Genomic DNA, 13665 nt, shown 5'->3' with positions numbered 1-13665 from the left:
TAAAGAATGTATGTATATTGGTAGTTTCCACTGCTACAGTGTACAGATACTTCAGATTGCTTTTCGATATTGGAAGCAGCCGCTACAAATGCAGTTTCTATAATAATAATGGCGAAAGCGTGAGAAAATCTTTGCTCGCTGGATTAGCTCTATGAGTGTGCCAGTACACTTCAAACAGTTGAGCATTCGCAATTCACACATATACAGATGAATATTCACTGGCGAATACGAAAAATTCAAAGGGGGTTTAGGTATGAAAATATATAAAATTAAACTTCACAAAGATGAATAACAACATTTTCTTCCATTTTAGAAGGGTTAGACCGGTGATCTAGGATACCCTGCATATATATAGTGGTCGACCAAATTTTAGCCGCACCACATTGTGAAAAGTTACAACATATTATTTTTTTTTTTAATATTTTAAAAAAAGTTCAGCAAACCTTCGTAAAAATTTCGAGCTTCTTTAATTAGATTTCCTGGATTGAAAGTGTAAATTCTAGTAGAAAATCATTTATTAGATTTTTTTGTCAAAGATGCTACGTTTTTCTTCCATATAAAAATAAATTTTTTGTATTCGTTATATGGAAGCAAATGGAAAAAAGGGTACAGAAAAACCACGGTAATTTTTAAGCCATTTGATAATTGTACTTTATTTTATTAGAACTCACGAAATTTATCGGTTTTAACCGTCCTCATTAGGGAGTTTTATGTAAAATGCCAATATCTGAACAATCAGTTGTATGGCGATTATAGGTTATAGTGACCAGATCTTTATCATTTCCATTGTACGTTTTCTCTTACAAATATTTGGTAATAGTGCGAAATTTCATGATTCTAGCTGCAAAAAATTAGTACGCATGACAAAAAACCCAATATCAGAATAATCAAATGTATGGAGACTATATCGAGCCCTAACTGCCAAAAAACGTAAGCGACATTTTCTTTCAAATTTTTTTTTTTGATGCAGAATTTCATCTAGATACTCGAGAAGCATTTCTGCATAATTTTTTTTTTTTTTTTACTTTAAGTTTTCTGCTGCTAAAGAGTGATAACAGTGCCCTTTTCCGAGCAGTTTAATATTGGCATTTTTTATGGTGCATACTGAAATCAATGTGTAACCAAGCCGAATTCAACACTGCTGGAAGGAAAATAGAGGCCATATCGAATACGACGATCGACAATCTTTAAAAAAATAAATTTTATAATAACTAGAAAAAAGCGCTGAGAAATATTCACTCATACCTAGTAAATTACGGAGAACCTCGAAAAAATTATATTAATTTTTTTCTGATTTTATTTCCTCATAGACACTATAACTATACATGCCTTAATACTTACATTTTCATGGACCGTGCAGTCATTTCTGCTTGAAATATATTAAGGCACAAAGCTCAAAAGTTTTAACTATTTTTAACCAGTTTATTGCCGATAACTTCAAAAATCGTTCAATAAAACTTTTGCTAAAATTGTTGGGCTTTTAATACTGAATAGCGATTTCACATAAATAAATGTGTATGTACATACGTACTCGTTGATGCCACTACGAGAGTAGACTACAGCGAAAGCAAGTAATCGACCTGAGAATAATGTGAAAATTACAGAATTTTACTAGGACTATTCATACATATGTACTTATAGTCCCTTTTACTTGTTCAAATTTTTTTACATAGTCACTGTGGTATCTTGACATTAATCTATCCTCATTCGAGACTTGGTACCCTTCATTATAGCAAAATTTTTCTGAAATGTTAATATTAGTTGGGGCGGGCTGAGACAACTTTAGAATCACATTCGGAAATAATGCGGCTGAACTTACATATGCACATAACTTATTAAACCATTTCAACATATTTATTTACGATATTTTATTTCATGCTTTATTATCGGATTACACTAAAAGCACTGAATTGCCGAACACTTTTTATCAAATTGTCACACACAGCCATTTGACCTGTGTCGGTTAATATCAGATCAACCCTTTTAGCACAAAGTTATCTTTTTTTTCAAACCCTACTCCTTACTCTGCCTCGTTATCACAATATCCCTTTTTTGTATGTTGTTTTCATATTTTACTATGGAAGCATTTCAGCTTTCTTATTTCCTTACACTTACTTGTGATTCTTTTTTTTAATTTTACTTTCAGCAGCAGTTCAAGTGGCAATCGACATTGTGTGTTAAGTGGGCATGTAAGTACATATACATATATATGCAATTATGTGCGTGTGTGATGTTGATACTGAAAGGTAAGCTTGCTAGTTAGAATTGCATCTTAGCAACGCTCCTATAATTTGTAACTTGAAGGACTCAAAATTTTTGGTTTTTATTTGGGTTTAAGCATTTGCTTGTACACAACTTAGAATGTAAGTGAAAATTTTCAGTTCAGTGCGTTGTAAAAATGTATAATAAACCTCAAAGGCTGCCATTAAATTCTATACGGACTCTTCCCAACTTATATCCTTATCGCAGGTATCTACTTAGGATGGAAGGTGAATTAAGTAGCAATATTATATAAGAGAAGGTCAGGGAAAACGAAAAAAGTGTGGGCTTGAATCGAATAGAGTTTAAAATTACTCATATGAGAGGTTTATTTTGAAAGTGGCATAAGTCACCTTTTAAAAAAAAAAATCGAATTAATGATAACACCAATTGAAATGTTGAGAACTACTGAGGTTTTGTTCGAGAGAAGTTTTAGTAATCCGCGGTATAACGAAAATGTTTATTTTGTTAAATGCATAACCAACCAACCACGGATTTACAATACTTTATCGACCAAATATTCACCTTATAATAAGTGCGTTTGTATACACGTGTATATATTTTCTTTAATCAAAATTTGTATTTTCCTACATCAATTATTTGACACTGCCTAATTAGATTCGTTTCGCTGATTGTTTACAGTGCAAGCTGCGGGCCGATGTTCTTTCATTTGGCGCGGCTTAGAGTACAAATTGATGCTAAACTACATTTTGCCACTCTTCCCACAGACGCAAGGTAAATGCATAACCTCAACATAAAATTTTTTTTTTACTTCACCTTAGCGTAATTGAAAGATAAATAGCTTTTTTGTATTTCGCACCCGTGTAATTGCCTTTTGTTTGCTAATTTAATGAGTTTACCAGAGCATACCTGAGGGCGTGCTGAAGCTTAATTTACCATTTTTATGAGAAACCTTTTTGTTTGAGTTTGATTAAATGTGCAAATTCGGTTAGAACACACACACACAAACACACACCGGACTGCTAACGTGTAAAAAGAAAGACAAGCAACACTCACCACCATCGACAATTTGTATTGTCGTCAAACCGAAAATGAGCTACAGTGGAGCGAATTTGTTCACAACGGCTTGCTCCAGATTTTTGTAGTAGTTGTTGAGCACGGCGTGCAGCAGGTGTAGCTCATGCGGGCAGCCGTGTAAACTGCAAAAATAATGAAAAATTTAAGTAGTAAAAGTTAGAAAGGTTTATTTCCACAGGCGTTAAAAGGGTCAATATACACAAAAAAAATGTAAAATGTATGAAAGGCAGCGCAGATTTTGTTAAAGCGATTGTTTGGTTTTCGTGTTGTTTGAGTGTTTGATTTGAGTGCTGCGCGCATTTCTCATTCTAATGCAATGTTAACGGATATACCAGACCACTATAACAACAACAAGAAATACTTCATACTGTAAAAACCAAAAAATCTGTGACGCCTCCCTCAGACACCATGGCGTATACGTGATTGTTGTGAAAATTGAAAACGGAAAATCATCAACAGAAATTGCTAACGCCAACGGTAATAAGGAACAGCAAGCGGAAGTTGGGCAAAGGAAAATGGGAATCACGAAAGGTAGCACGAAAGGTGGAATCATCAAAATGTGATGAGTCGTCATCAGCGTGGTGGTCGGATAACTATCTACCCCTTGGGGGGCGTCTCGGTGCATACTGCTATGCATGACGGGGATGTGCAAAAGTGCGGAAGCCAGTGAGTGGCAGCAAGCAAGCGCCCCATTGACTTTACTCGAATTTGTAGAGATTTAATTTTTGCGTTCTTTTTGTGTTCGTGAGATATTATTTCCTACAGTCGCCGTGGTGTTTTTTTCGAAGTTATTTCACCAGCGATTTGTTGCACACTTTAAGCGTCGTCGCTTGCGGCAGCGAGCGAGCAGAAAATTACCACAGATATGCTGAGACATTTTTGAGTTGCTATTCGTGTCTTTTGTTCGCTACAACTTTGGCTGAGTTATTTGTGTGTGGGTGGATTGTTTTTACGGTTGTTACCGTTACTTGATCACTTTTGTTTTGTTTTATTTTACTTTATTTTTGTGTTATCAACTAACGTTATTGCGCCTGCCATTCAATACGTTTTTTCGCTTGGATGTACACGCTACATAAGCTAGCTACATACATACATACATCATTATTCTGCTGTTATTATGTTACAAAATTGAATTTGTTCGCCTCAAATGTGCTGCGATTGGCTTTGCTTTGACAATAAGTTTAGCCTGATAACAGCTCTAGTCGAACGGAAAATCACTAATAGCGTTTTATTTGTTGCAGGTACAAATTTGCTACTTTGGTGGCTAACAAAGGACTTTACGAGTGGTATTATGCTGGAAGGATAGCAGAAATAGCGCATCGATTGGGAAATTTGATAAGTTCATAAATGGCGTGACGTTGCGTGAATGTGTCCTATGTACTTACAAATTTTGCGTAAGTAAATGTGTATTTTGGTGTGTGTATAGTATTTTGGTTAGAGATATGACCAATTATGAAATAAAATGCTACACATTTCAAAAGAAAAATTTCTCAGGCGTAAAACAAATTTATTGAGAGCATTTTTTTTCATGAAGAACGTAAAGCAATAAATAAGTGAAACATTTGTAATACCATTTTAGCGCAGACACAGACAAACGACAAGCAAGCCGCACGTTTTATGGTATGATTGCATTAAATTTTTATAGGTCTAAAGATCTTCGTCGCTGAATATCCAAGGTGCGTGTAAATAAATTCCAAAGGAACCTTAAGACACGAAATAGCATTAATTTACTAACAATAGGCTAGTACGTTAGGGTGGTATGGCTGAGATCTAGCTGGTAATTACTATAACTGGATACTTCAAGTCAATGAACTTTGGATCAAAAACACCGATATATCTATATATATACAAGACCGTCGATGTATAATACTTTCTGATCCGACTGGCCAAACGTCTGGCCAAAAAAAATGTTTTGGAAAATTGCCTTGCAAAAATACTTTAGGACTCAGGGGCGTACGGCGCACTTTTCTTTCCGGTACGGTCTAACGTACAAAACTTTTTTTAGTTCTAATTGGTTCGAAACTTTTTAAGCTCCTAAGCGATACAGAGATGTTTCGATTAGATTAAGTTATTGGAGATATGTTGCTTGTATCCGCAAAACGAGTCTAAATCCTGGGCCAATGTGTGGAAGTATTAACTCTCGACAGTCATTCAGTGCCTACGTAGTGACAATTATGAAGCGGGTCCACTTTGCTGGAGTGTATTCGCTGAATAATTTGGTTTTTTTATTACGAGCACATAAATCATAATAAATACAAAAGACGTCAAATAAATCAAATTTTTGCCATAAGTAAAGAGGAGAACTTCCCAGTTTAACTCAAAATGAGTAAACGGAATATCTTTGGTGCCCGAACTATGTGCAAAAAGAGAACATGCCAAAGCTCACGTTGTATAATTAACTTTTCTTATCATCCTTTATTTTTAAAATAGATTTGCATAATGAAAGTGAAATACTTTATTGGATGGAGGCTGAAAAATTCATATAAAAAGTGGAGAGGAGCATCAGTGGTAATGCAAAAAGTGAATGAATATTACCGTCATTGCACTTGACGAAAACCATAAAACAGATATTCCAGTACGTTTAAATATAAAAAGCCAAATGGGATGCGGATGGCCACTGCCAACTCTCATTAACAAGTAAAATTACACGGCGAATAATGGGAAGTAGTTAGTGGTAACTGGTTATGGTAAACGATGGGGAAGATGATAACAGTTGGCTGGCCGACATTGCAAAGATAACGACTTAATGTGCATAAATATGTACATACATACTTACACAGTAATAATAGCCAACCCATAGAAGGAGGTAACCAGCTGCAATGTCAGTTATTTATAAAGACTTGCGCACTTTCAGAAAATGATGAATGACTGAAAGGGGCGCCGTTGTGCAGATAATCCGCGGATATTAAGTGAGTCACACTCAAGATGAGTGGCCACAGGTGATAGCAAAGTGGGATAAGTAGTAAAGTGAGTGAGACTCACCCATTTAGCAGAAATTTCAACCCAAAAGCACTTCAACTTAGATTCCGCTCTCTCGAAGTGCACAAATGGCCAAACATTAGCAGCGAAAGCGATTAATCGCCTAATTAAATTCAACATTTCCATTGTTTAGCCGGTTATCCAATTACTTGCCGGTTATGTGCGTGGAAATTCATAACTAAATATTTGTGAAGGAAATTTGTTAAATGTGCGATAAAAAACTAAATGCTTTAAATTATCATAAAATAAGCAGACGCAATTTAGATAATGAAATGGCGAGCAAAATTATGCATGGCGCAACAATTTTTTGTGATGCATTTACATCTGGTTTTCATTTGGTGATAGGAATTATTAATTACTTGGGCACAGAGGCACTCAAGGAGCATTCTAAAGTCAATAGTTTTTACCTCGGCTTGTACCTAAGTTCACATTGGTTGCCTAATTTAATTAAGTCCACTTGCAGTGACTTAAGGAAAAGTTCACAAGGTGATTTTTTTAGGGGTAGCAGCACACTAGCTGCCGGAAAAGTTATTTTATGGGAGTAGGGAAAAATAATCATATTTATGTTTAGAGCGTTTAGTTAGCACGTTATTACCGTAATTTATTTAAAAAAATTTACACTCGCTCAGTATACACTTATATGTACTTTACCCAGGTTTAAAATAGTGATTTCGAGAAAACCGTGTTTAATATCGCATGAGTGCACAGCGGGCGTTCCGAGCCGCTGAAAATGTCAAAGCCACAGTCCTTAAAGCGTTTCTTTACTTTAGAGCAGAGTGAATATTGATTTTATGATATTAAAGCATTTTTTAAGCAAAAAACAAATTTTGAATACTTTCGAAATTTTAAAGTGGTGTTAATCATTGAATGTTCACAATGGTTTATCAAGTTGAAATACTTCTATGAACAAAACCCTTCAAATCAAATTTTAAGCTTTTGAATGCAGTTTGGTAGCCCGTGAAATTTTTGAATATTTTATAAAGAAAAACTTTGAAGTGTCTAAATTTTTTGTTGAGTTTTAATAGTTTTTATTTTGCTGATGGTCTTGTGCAGTTTTTTTCATATAACGAACCTATTTTTTTAAATAAGTTTTTCATATTTTTATTTTTTTTGCGCATTGCTTTCCAAAAAAAAAATACCACCATAAAAAATTGGTACTGTCTCTTTATTATTATTATTATTTATTCATTTTCTTACAAACAAATTTACAGAATTACGTAAAATTAACACCGATATATTGAAAATGTAACATATATTATGATAGTGACGAATGCCTTAGAACATAAATAACGAAAATGTACAGTTGTGAGTGGGGTGAATAAGGTGAAAGTAAAATATCGAATATATGAATGATACGTAAATATAAGCCTCAAGAAGTAGATAATTTAGAATAAGGGTTTATAAGGTACCAGATTCCAACAAAATCTTGGCATCATTGTGTGATTGGTTTAACAGAAAAGCTTTTACGTTTCCTAAAATTTCGCGAAAATTCCTAATATGACGTATTCTGATAGGTTGACCGTTAAACAGCTTATAGGCAACTATGGTAACGAAGTTCTTGAAGTAAGTATTACATTATGTAGGAACATTAACAATGCTAAGCGTGCTTTTCCTCAAGTTATAACTATCGGAAATTAAGCTGTGAAAATAACCGCAACGAATGGAGAATACCTTAAGAGTTGCCGGAAAAGAAGGGGGGAAGTATTTTTGCGCAGAACTTCTTCTTTTTTCAGAATAATAAATTTTATTACATTCTAAGATTTTCGCCAAAATATTTCGGAAAAATACTAAGACCTACGTCAGTGGACTGGTTTTAAAATAACTCCAAAAATCTAGTTATTTAATTCCGTTAATGAAACAAAAATTTTTATGTACACCTCTAAGCTTAAACGTTTCTATCATCTGAGGCGATTTTTGGGAGAAATTTTTAAAACTAATTTTATTTATAAAAAAAATAAATCTTAATATTTTTCCATATATTTGTGAAAAATTGTTTGAGTCACTGTTTGTATACAGTGTAAACGCTTGGTTTGCAGAATCCTCCTCTATTTCAAAGCCCAAAACATTTGATAGTCGGAGGATAAAAGGACATTGCTACAAGCTGGAAGGATTAAAACCTTCGAGCCAGCTGGGCTCATAACATTTTTCATTGTTCATTCTTGTAGCATCCAAGCATTGTGAGAAAATACCATTTGCTATTTTAAATTCCTATAGAAAAAATTCATGGATTTAAATTTTTTATGGGCAAACCTCTCAATACTTATATACTTAACATGAAAAAAACATAACAAGTGTACTTATGAATCGGAGTAACTACAATTGTAGTTATAAGTTCGAAAAAATGTGAATGCCCATGGCTACTTATTAGGGTGGTCCAAAGATACACAGGCATATAAACTTTTTGGAACTTTCACACTGCATATGTACATAGGTATGTAGCGTAAGTGATATACTAATAAAAATTGCAGAGTAGGGTATGTTGGCTTAAATCATCAGCTAATTGCATACACTCAACTAGCTGAGAGCGATAGGTTGCTAAGAAAATTTCTACAAATGTCATAAGAGAGAAAAAAAGACTTCTATAAATATTTAGCAAAACTTTGAATACAACAATTTACAACAAAGCAAAACTCCATACAAGTCGGAACAATTCCATATTGATTAAAAGATTATGAACTATTTATTTTATTTTTTATTTTCAATTTATTTGGCCTCTTTCGTGTTCACAAAATTTGACTTTCACTGAATATAAAGCGGAAAAATTAAACAAATACTTCAATTTAATTAAACTTAAAGTTAAAAAAAAAAAAGGTAGCGATATATGTTTGAATACAATCTGCGGTTCCTTTATTTAGCTGGAAAAAGGTTCTTAGGCTGTCATCGAGTAAGTAGAAAAAAATATATATATATACTTAGCAAGGGAAAAATGTGAACCAACTAGAAAAATGGAGGTTTGCTTGCCAAAGCAGATTGCATTGCCGTTTTGTGCCAGTAGTGGCTAAAAGTAAATCTCAAGCGTACCATAAATCACACTCAAATACCTGGAAGTGAACAAATGCTAGGTGAAAAAGCAGATGACCAAAAAAACAAAAAAGTGCTTTCTAAAAGGGGGTGAAAAAACAAAGGGAGCAGAATACTTTCCCATTTCACTATGTTACCTTACATACGATTACAGCACATACAGTTAATGCGCTTTAACGATAAGTTTTCTCTGTTGGAATTAAATGCGCGACAAATAAATTTGCTTTGCCCAAAAGCGAATAAACAAATGCATGGTTATGCTGATCTCCACACTAAAATACATATGTATGTACATACACTTGCACATAGTTATGCGAGTATAAATGGAGCTTAAGTGGCTGGAATCATATAGCTTTCTTTACTTACCGCTTCTTGGCTTATTATTTGACACACTATGGTAATACTTTGCTGATTTTTGTGCATGGAATGCTATTCGCTCCTTGCCATTAACTTCTTGTCCTTAGCGCTTTGTGACTTTAATTCTTTAATACTCATCTTAATTGTTTGGCATTTAGCATCCGCTGGGGCGAATTACCTCTTACTTAGTATGGTGCTATGCATCAGATGACAGAGAGCTAAGGTCAAGACGCGAAACACTCGAGAAGACAAATGTCTGCGTCGGGAATAAAGTGGCTTGAACGGACGAGCGCTGCGAATTCCCTGAGACTTGTAATGTATTATTTTTTATGAATGCAAATGGAGACATTAACTGCAGTACATTCATTTGGCGCCGAGGTGTTTTGTCTGAAGTAATTTGTCTGCCTACATTGTGCATGTGGGAGTAGCAGTTAATGGAAAAATGGAGTTTCTTCTTTGAGAACTCGCACGTCGTTGCCGTAGTCACTAATTGCCAACTGAGCGAGGTTAAACTGAGCTTGGGCAACACACCAAATCATAACCTGCACTAGTCGAGGAAACAAGTCCCAAGCCATGCAATACCCTGCAGTGGCCAATAAGAAAGTCTGTAAACGATCTTACTGCTTGCCCTGTAAGGATGAAGGATTTAGCCTATCTGTTAGCTGCCGTATACATATTTAGCGATTAACCTCAAGCATTGGGATAGAAAGAATATTGGAAACTCCATAAGAAAATTATCCGATAGTTCCCGTGGGCATCAAGATATTTGGAAAACCCATATTTATGGTCCGATTTACCTCATTCTTACTTAGAAAGTTTGTTATAAAAAATATTTTTTTGCATAGAAACTATGTATCCAATTTCAAAGGGCTGTCTGAAACTCTCAATAAAAATGCATATAATAGGTACATATCGCGCACAAGAAATGGAAGAGACATTTTTCCCTTTCAAGATTTCTTAAATCAATATGACGCTCTCAAGAAAAAATACGGGGATATTCATTTTTCCAAGAAAATTTACAGCAACCGAAAGTACTTTATTAAGAAACGTCATTGATTCTAGCATAAATATAAAATTAAAACAAAATGATTCAACGACACTTTCTAACGAATAACTACAATGAAGTAAACGAACTGGAAAAATGAAGTAAATTCGAGTATTTAGTTTATTAAAGTTCCACTCAACAAGTGAAAGCAACATAAACAAAACTTGTAAAATTAATTGCAGCTTAACCCACTGTCTCGTGTTCAAAAAGGCAAAGGCAGTAAGCGCGATTAAAATAAATAATAATAAAAAGAACAGACATGACTTATATAGGTGAAAATGAGTCAGGTGAAAACGTCTAGCGAAATGGGCAAATGGTTAAGGAAAAGTTACGTCAAGCACACAGACAGACAAGTCGCAGATAGCGATGCTTCTTTGCTTTGCATTTTCTGTTGCCATTTTTTTTTTTTTTTTCTGTAAATCTTCCTTACAGTGGCAGTGGCAAAGAACATTCACAGCCATCTACAGTATTTCCGCATCAGTGACATCTGATTTAATTTATTTAAAACTGAGTAGAGCAAGCGCAATGCCTAACATCACGAGATGGCATACACAGCAATTCAACGGTTGGAGGAGAGGAGAAAATTGCGAAAAAATTGCAAGGACGAAAGGACGAGTGCCTGACGATTAGAAAATGAAATGCTTAAGCATAGAGCGTTGACTTTGAAGAAAAAGGGAAGTGGAGTATAACAAATTTAAATTAAAGTCAGTGTGAAGGGATGTTAACATACCGACTCTGGAAATGACTTGACAGTCTTATCACTTGTTAAGCAGCGAGCTTAATGAAGGAATGTGTGTTTTTTTTTTCTAAATGACTTAATATTATTTTAATTTCAAGAATGTTTTTTCTTAATGCCGAAACAGTACATGTTGGTATTATAAGACGTATTTAGCTGTATTATTAAGGGCCGTTTTCTAATGTAAGCAGTAAAGTTGCCTTTACTAACAGGGCAGATAAATTGTTCCTCACTTTAAAGTGTTTTTGTTGTCTTATCTTACCTGTAAAAATAAATTTGTTATTCCGTAGAGTGAAACTTCACTACATTTCCGAGAGTGAAACTTCACTACATTCGTCATAAAATTTCAAAGGTTGGCAATGCAACATAAGCAAATATAGAGCAAGAGCAACTGCTAGCAAAAACCAAAACCTTGGTTGAAATATCTAATATATCTGACTCATGAACCAAAACCAAACCAAAATTTAAAGTTGGGTACAAATTTTAAAGGTTGCATCGGGTGAGCAACAGTTTATCGATTCGAGAAATTAATGCGCTGATGAGAAAACGAAAACTCGTATATCGAGACGATAAAGTGACCGGTAAACTAAAGGTTAGATGAGAAAACGGCCCTTAGTCTGGCAGTCAGGCATAAACAAATTTGGAAGTGATAACATGGGAACCTCTGAGTATAGTATACTCAGATATTTTTTTTTTTTAATAAGCAATTTACATGCTTATGTCAAGTATTTATTAATTTGTCTAACAGAAAAAGGCTGATTGATTTCTCTTTGATGAACAAATTCACTGAGAACGTTTCTATGGCATCATCAAAGTGCAGAAGAAGTTCCAACTGAATATTAAATTTTAACAAAAGTTTCTTTCTCAAAAAATGTGTTTGAAGGGCAGATAAATTTTAGAAGCTACCAGAGTAAATGGCCCTAAATGCTTTATCTTTAATTGCCAAATAGTATTTTACCCTGTAGTGTCTGCGAACTTTTGCAACTTAAATAAAATACTTGCATACCCACTCAAAAGGAATGAAGAACAAAACTGTTGCTTTTTAACTTCAAACGAAATTTCTTTGTTAAGCAATTTTATGCTAACAAGTTTGAACTGTTTAATACCAAGTAACAAGAATACCTGTACATCGAAAAAATAAGATGCTCAAAATAATAAGAAAAGGACATTAAAAGATTAACAAAGCTTTGGAAGTTTCAGTTGTAATGAATTCAAAATAAAAACGAAAAATTTACGGTAACAAAGGAAATTCAAATTGTGAATTTTAACATAGAATTTAGCGATAATGGAAAGCGTGTGGTGGCAATTTCGGAAAGTTTCGCTGAGGGCAATTAAACAGAAGTGTAACAGTGTGTTGGTTTATTCTTAATATTGGTTGTTTTTTTTTTTCTTGTTAACTAGGAAAGTTCAAGGAACAGTTTAAGGCAGCGAAACAATACAAATGGTTTAAAGTTTCTTTTAACAACTTTGTAAGGATTGCGAAGCGAATAAAAATCCAGTATATATATGTTTTTGCTAAGAGTGATTGCTAAGAGGACACGCGTGCGTAACGCCCGCATAATTCTGCTTAGCATTGAGGGTGTAGAGGAACAACGTTTATTGAGAAGATATAACGGGTGATTTTTTTGAGGTTAGGATTTTCATGCATTAGTATTTGACAGATCACGTGGGATTTCAGACATGGTGTCAAAGAGAAAGATGCTCAGTATGCTTTGAAATTTCATCATGAATAGACTTACTAACGAGCAACGCTTGCAAATCATTGAATTTTATTACCAAAATCAGTGTTCGGTTCGAAATGTGTTTCGCGCTTTACGTCCGATTTATGGTCTACATAATCGACCAAGTGAGCAAACAATTAATGCGATTGTGACCAAGTTTCGCACTCAGTTTACTTTATTGGACATTAAACCAACCACACGAATGCGTACAGTGCGTACAGAAGAGAATATTGCGTCTGTTTCTGAGAGTGTTGCTGAAGACCGTGAAATGTCGATTCGTCGCCGTTCGCAGCAATTGGGTTTGTGTTATTCGACCACATGGAAGATTTTACGCAAAGATCTTGGTGTAAAACCGTATAAAATACAGCTCGTGCAAGAACTGAAGCCGAACGATCTGCCACAACGTCGAATTTTCAGTGAATGGGCCCTAGAAAAGTTGGCAGAAAATCCGCTTTTTTATCGACAAATTTTGTTCAGCGATGAGGCTCATTTCTGGTTGAATGGCTTCG

General features: G+C 34.6%; 1 long non-coding RNA gene across 2 annotated transcripts in view; it reads right to left on the bottom strand.

Annotated features, from left to right (window-relative positions):
* LOC118749534 overlaps positions 1-13665 on the bottom strand; it is a 130505-nt gene that overhangs the window by 67646 nt on the left and 49194 nt on the right. For both annotated transcript variants that reach the window (XR_004994240.1, XR_004994239.1), the window contains exon 2: positions 3277-3419. This is a non-coding gene — a long non-coding RNA (uncharacterized LOC118749534). The remainder of the gene's footprint in view (positions 1-3276; positions 3420-13665) is intronic.

The sequence above is a fragment of the Rhagoletis pomonella genome, unplaced genomic scaffold (genome assembly GCF_013731165.1).
Source record: "Rhagoletis pomonella isolate Grant_MI unplaced genomic scaffold, Rhpom_1.0 Rhpom_scaffold_00018, whole genome shotgun sequence".
NCBI classification, from domain to species: Eukaryota; Metazoa; Arthropoda; class Insecta; order Diptera; family Tephritidae; genus Rhagoletis; species Rhagoletis pomonella.
Note: the sequence above shows the minus strand (reverse complement) of the source record. Positions and strands in the feature narration are given on the sequence as shown.